Raw genomic sequence first — 6,289 nt, forward strand, 5'->3', positions numbered from 1 at the left:
GGCGGCTCCGGGGGCTCGGGCTCCGGAGGCCTGATTGGGCTCATGAAGGACGCCTTCCAGCCGCACCACCACCACCACCACCTCAGCCCCCACCCGCCGGGGACGGTGGACAAGAAGATGGTGGAGAAGTGCTGGAAGCTCATGGACAAGGTGAAAGGCCTGCGGAGGACCCGCGGGAGCAGGGTGGGCGTGGGCGGAGGGCCGCAGGGAGGGGAAGGAGCGGGCAGAGGAAGCTGGGGGAGGGGACGGGTCCTGCGAGGCTGCGGAGGCGAGGAGCTGGGGTGACCGGCCGAGGGGGCGGGGGCTGGGGGAAATGGAGGTGGGGGAGAGACCGGGAAGGTGGGGGTCGGCGGTGGGGGAGGGGCTGCAGTTGGGACTGAGGGAACGTTAAGGTGTCGTGTTTGGGGTGGCGAGACAAAGATGGGGTGGGGGCTGGGGTGAAGGTTAACTGGGAAGCCACCGGGGCGGAAGTATAACGGGGGGTGTGGAGTTCGGGGCTCTGTGCAGGGTGTAGGGATGTGGGTCACGGAATTGGCCGGGGGAGACGAGGGGTGGAGGTGAGGAAGGGTGTTTGATTTACCGGCTGGGGCTCTTAGCTGGATGAGGAGTCGAGATCTGACTAGGGAATTACGTTTATGGGCTCTGATTGGCGAACCTGGAGTCAGGACAACTCCGCAGGCAAACTGTGCTCTGGGTGAGCGTGTAGTTTTTTCCCATCAAGATGTAACACCAAGATAAAAGAAACAGCGATGTTTAAATGGGGCAAGGAAGGAGCTTCCCTCCACATCAAGCGCTGGCTCAAGTTTTTTGTTACCCTCCGAAACATTGGATGTGATCCATTGCTGGTGCTGATATGCACTGATTAAACCGCAAGTTCTGGTTAGAACCATTATCTTCTGAAAGATGGGTTGACTGAGCCCGCTAAGCAGCAGATGCTGACTTCTTCATAACTTCCTCCCTACACACACCGCTTTTAGTTGGGTTCTTATTTTTGACGGGCCTGACTCCTTATTAAAGGACCTGACTTGTTCGATGAACTTCTTTGATTACCTTTTTTTTAATAAGCAAGTTGGAAGAAAAGAACTCCATGTATTTGGCCACTGAGTTTGTCATTTGGGAAAATTTTACTTCCTTACAGTTGTGTCTGTATATGAAATATAGTAGTTAGTCCCAAGTACTTAAAAGTGTTTAAGCAGTCTAACGCTTTGGTGGAATTCAATAGAATGTTTCCTTGATATTTTTCATATCCGTTAGTTAATAACTTATTCCGGCAAAATTCATACTGCAGATGAAAAGTGACTAGAAGGATCTGGCATGTTTTAAGAGAAAGGCGTTATTTCCTTCAGGGTAAAACTGGTTTTCTTTGGTTCCTCTCTGGGTCGTCTAGGTTCCTCTTCTGTAAAATTCTTCATGGGTTGTTTTGGAATAGAAACCGCTAATAAAATGATTATGAAGCTCTTGGCAAACGTAAACGAGCTGTTTAAATACTTAGTAAGTCCTGTGTGTGAATTAAAAGTCCTGTAGTGCATGCCAGTGGTTTCAGAGCCACTTTTTCAGGGCTGGTTTTTCTCATGTTAAGTAATTGGTATTGCAGTTAATGACACAAGTGTTTGTGTTTGATTATATTGGTGGTGTAGTAGTAATTTTATTATTAGAAATTATAATAAAATTATTACAGAAAATGAGATGTGTAAAGGAAACTTTAAATATGTTGACTCCTTTAAAAAATATCGAATGCGTTAAAAATCTGAAGTTTGTAGGTTTGCATTAAGGACTAAAATGGTTCCTCTTGACATAGGAAAAATATTTACATTTCTAATTACTTTCTCATATAAGACATGTGGGTGCTGTGTATCAAAATTGTATTGATTAGTGACCTTTGCTTAAAAATAAGAAGCTTTTTATCAAACTTTTGTGTTTCTGTAAATAAAGGCTAAATTATAGTCCTGTTCCACAAGGTATTATGAATAAAATCCTCCTTAAATCTTACTCCTTCATCTCTTTAAAGGATGTTTTGAATTTTGACCTCTTCTGCAGAATGTTTAATTATTTGGGAGGAATAAAGAGGTCTCAAAGTTTTCAGTCAAAATGCTTTTCAGGTTTTGATCGTTTCAAGGAAAGTAGGCTTCTGGCTTTTCCATTCTAGTGTAGGGAGAGGGATATTTTATTTTTGTATTGCTTGCCTCAGAAGACGATTTTAGTACCATCTGTGCCCTATATCACAAATTTCTTGTTGTACTGAAAACTTCATACTTTCTGATACGTTAGTCCAATAGGTTCATATTTCATTCCAGATTTTCAGCATACTTCTGTAATGTTGTTAGATTGCACCATCTCTTTTACCCTTGATGTTTTGTGCATAGGGTGTTCTCTTTTTTCACTTTATTTTTATTGACGAAAGTTTTCAACGTGTCACTACACCTTCTTGACTTCACATGCTATAAGTGGTAAAGAACAAATGAACAGATAGATGTCCAGCACAGGTACCGAATTTAGTTCTAAGTCGCCATCTCATAAAAGTTTATTATAATGACCTGGGGTGGCAAAAAAACCCTGTAGGCTGACCAAGTCAAACTTTGGTTTAATAAGAAGCATTTTTCCAACAATGAGTTTAAGTTCCTTAATGGATTTGTAAATCAGTAAGCTGGGCCTGTGTTAACCAGAACCTATGACTTATGCCAGCTTGTCCGTCGCTCACATCCAGTGTTGGGCGAGGGGAGGAGACTAACAGTTCTCAGTGCTAACTCAGTTATTAAGAGTAGGCTGGAGTAATATATATCTAGTTTCAACGACAAGGATAAGACGTATATATCAAAATATACATTAGGCACAATAAGAGATTAACAATAATAAGGACAATTATAACAATATACTGTAGTAAAAGTTATGTGAATGTGGTCTCATTTTCTCTCTCACAATATTTTATTGTACTGTACTGCAGGTAATTGAAACTGCAGGTAAGGGAAGACTACTGTATTTTACGCTTTGCTGGCCACATACTCAGTCCCATATTCTTTGTTTTTGTTGCAACTCTTTAAAAATGTGAAAGCTATTCTTAGCTTGCAGATGTATTAAAAAACAAAAAAGGATGCAGGCCCCATAATATGCCCACTACTAAGTAGAGCATCTGTGTTAGGTTGGAGCTATGTTTTTTAATTAGCTTACATCACTGAAAGATTAAGGTGTTGATTGTTTTCTCTTTTCTTTTCTTTTCTTTTTTCTTTTCTTTTCTTTTCTTTTCTTTTCTTTTCTTTTCTTTTCTTTTCTTTTCTTTTCTTTTCTTTTCCCTCTCTTCTCCTCTCCTCTCCTTTTTCTTTTTCTTTTTCTTTTCCTTTTCCTTTTCCTTTTCCTTTTCCGTTTTCTTTTCCTTTTTCTTTTTCTTTTTCTTTTTCTTTTTCTTTTTTTCTTTTTCTTTTTCTTTTCACAGGGTCTTGCTTTGTTGCCTGGGGCTAGAGTGCAGTGGCTTGATCATAGGTCACTGCAACCTCAAAACTCCTGGGGTTGGTCCAGGCTTGGTGGCTCACAACTGTAATTCTAGCACTGTGGGAGGCCGAGGCAGGAGGATCGCTTGAGCTCAGGAGTTTGAGACCAGCCTGAGCAAGAGTGAGACCCTGTCTCTATAGACACACAAAAAAACTCCTGGGTTTAAGCAATCCTTCCATCTCAGGTGTGCACCACCACACCCGCCTAATTTTTTTAAACTTTTTTTTGGCTGGGGTGGTGGTTCACACCTATAATCCTAGCACTCTGGGAGGCCAACTCTGGAGGATCATTTGAGCTCTGGAGTTTGAGACCAGCCTGAGCATCTCACTAAAAATAGAAAAAATTAGCCAGACGTGGTGGCTCGGGCCAGTTGTCCCAGTTACTCTGGTGGCCAAGGCTGGAGGATTGCTCGAACCCAGGAGTCTAAGGTTACTCTGAGCTAGGCTGACGCCACGGCATTCTAGCCAGGGCAACAGAACAAGATTCTTCTCTCAAAAAACAAACAAACAAAAAAACTTTTTTTTTTCCAGACAGTCTTGCTCTGTCATTGGGGCTAGAGGCTAGAGGGCTGTGGCTTCAGCCTAGCTCACAGCAACCTCAAACTCCTGGGCTCAAGCCATCCTCTTGCCTCTGCCTCCCAGATTGCTAGAATTATAGGCATGAGCCACTGCGCCAGGCCTGACTAATTTGAAAAATTTTGTAGAGATGGGCTCTTGTTCTTCTGTTGCCCAGGCTGGGATGATTTTTTAATGAGATATAATTTGTTAGGAAAAAATGCTTTCCTTTAAGGCATAAGTTTTAAAAAGTATTTTCATTTTGAGTGCTTAATGTATTTTCATTTTTTGAGGTTTATATATATAGTTTTGGGCGGTGAGAGGGGACAGGGTCTGGATCTGTTGCCTAGGCTAAAGTGCAATGGTGTCATCATAGTTCACTGAGCCTCAAACTCCTGGGCTCAAGCGATCCTCCTGCCTTAGCCTCCTGAGTAGCTAGAACTACAAGCGCAAGCCACCACGCCTGGCTAACTTTTTCTACCTTTTGTAGAGACAGAGCCTCATTATGTTGCTGAAACTGGTCTCAAACTCCTGGGCTCCAGTGGTCCTCCCACCTCGGCTTCCCAAATTGCTGGGATTATAGGCATGAGCCACTGTCCCCAGCCAAAAAAATATTTTTAAAAGGTTATTTCCTTCCTTCTACCTATCTTCTGCTTGTGCTACTTGCCGTGCTCACTGCGGGGGTGGGCAGAGCATTTTGGGTAACTTCCTATATTTTGGAAGTAAGATGCACTTAGAATTTATAAATCAGCATGTAGCATTTCACTGGGCTTCTTCCTCTCTCCCTCCTTACCTTTCTTCCTTCCTATGTTTGCATGCTCCCCAAATACCAAGCATAGTGCTAGGTGTAAGTTCTTATTATAGGAGGTTATGTTCTAAGTGATGTAAGTGATAAGTAACTACAGAATTATGTCCAAAGTGATGTGGGATCTAAGTTTAAACCTTGGCCAGGCAGGGTGGCTCATGTCTGTAATCCTAGCACTCTGGGAGGCTAGGCAGGAGGATTGCTTGAGCTCAGGAGTTTGAGAACAGCCTAAGCAAGAGCGAGACCATCGCCACTAAAAATAGAAACATTACCAGCGTGTGGCATGCACTTGTAGTCCCAGCTACTTAGGAGGCTGAGTCAGGAGGATCGCTTGAGCCCAGGAGTTTGAGGTCGAAGTGAGCTATGATGACACCACTGCACTTTACGCGAAGTGACAGAATGAGACTCTGTCTCAAAAAAATAAAAAAAGAAGTTTAAACCTCTTTCTTCTGTGTGTGAAACATGTATACATATTTTTTATATGTTTATCTTCTCAAGATTATGAATTCCTTGAGGGTAGTAACTGTAACCTACTTATGTCCCACAGTTTCCAGTCATGGGGCCTTACACAATAGTAGGTACTTTTTAAGTATTGTTAATTTAAATTGCTTTGTGTGCCTCAGAGAAATACTAATAACTGAATGGAAAAGGTATGGTGATAGGAATCTATTTTAATTACATTAAACATTTATTTCTTGCAGTAGCCTTTTATTGGTGTCATTCCTGTTTTATAGTTGAGGACATTTAGGCTCAGAGGTTAAGTAACTTAGTTAATAGTAGAGCCTGACTTGGAATCCAAGATTACCCACCTCCTAAGGCTTAGTTAGTTCTTTCATATACACTACCTTCTCAGGTATACAACAAAGTCTCAGTCACAAAAGAAAAGCTGTTTATTTATTTAGAAAGTGACCTATGCTGGTAAACAACAGCAAACCCTTGCCCATTCATTCAAGTGAAGTAGACATTCTCTTGAATGATACTGATAGTGTTTAACTAGTACCATTCATTGCAATACCTGTTATCTACTTTTAAGTCAAGGGTCAGTATTTCTTCAGATTATGTGTACTTTGCATGGTGATCATAGAGGCTTGTATACATTGTTTTCCAGCTGTACTTAACTCATGTCGTTTGTGGTGGCATTTACCACTTTTTAATTTTAGTTTATTGACACATCTGTCTCTTCCCCCACTAGAGCTTCTCAGGACCAAGGCTTTGTGTTAACATAGTCCCTCATTTTCTGTCTGATTAATTGGGGGAATCTGGTAAGGAATCTTTTTTCTTTTTATTGAGTGATAAAGTAACGTTTACTAAAAGTGCTTTTATCTTACAAAGATACGTATCGTAAAACATGATTGTGTTGTTTTTATGCCTATAAAGAACTCACCCAAAGAATAAAAATTCCTCATAATTCCATATTGTAAAACATGAGTTAATTGAGTGTTTCGTG

The sequence above is a fragment of the Propithecus coquereli genome, unplaced genomic scaffold (genome assembly GCF_000956105.1).
Source record: "Propithecus coquereli isolate 6110/MARCELLA unplaced genomic scaffold, Pcoq_1.0 Scaffold477, whole genome shotgun sequence".
Lineage (NCBI taxonomy): Eukaryota > Metazoa > Chordata > Mammalia > Primates > Indriidae > Propithecus > Propithecus coquereli.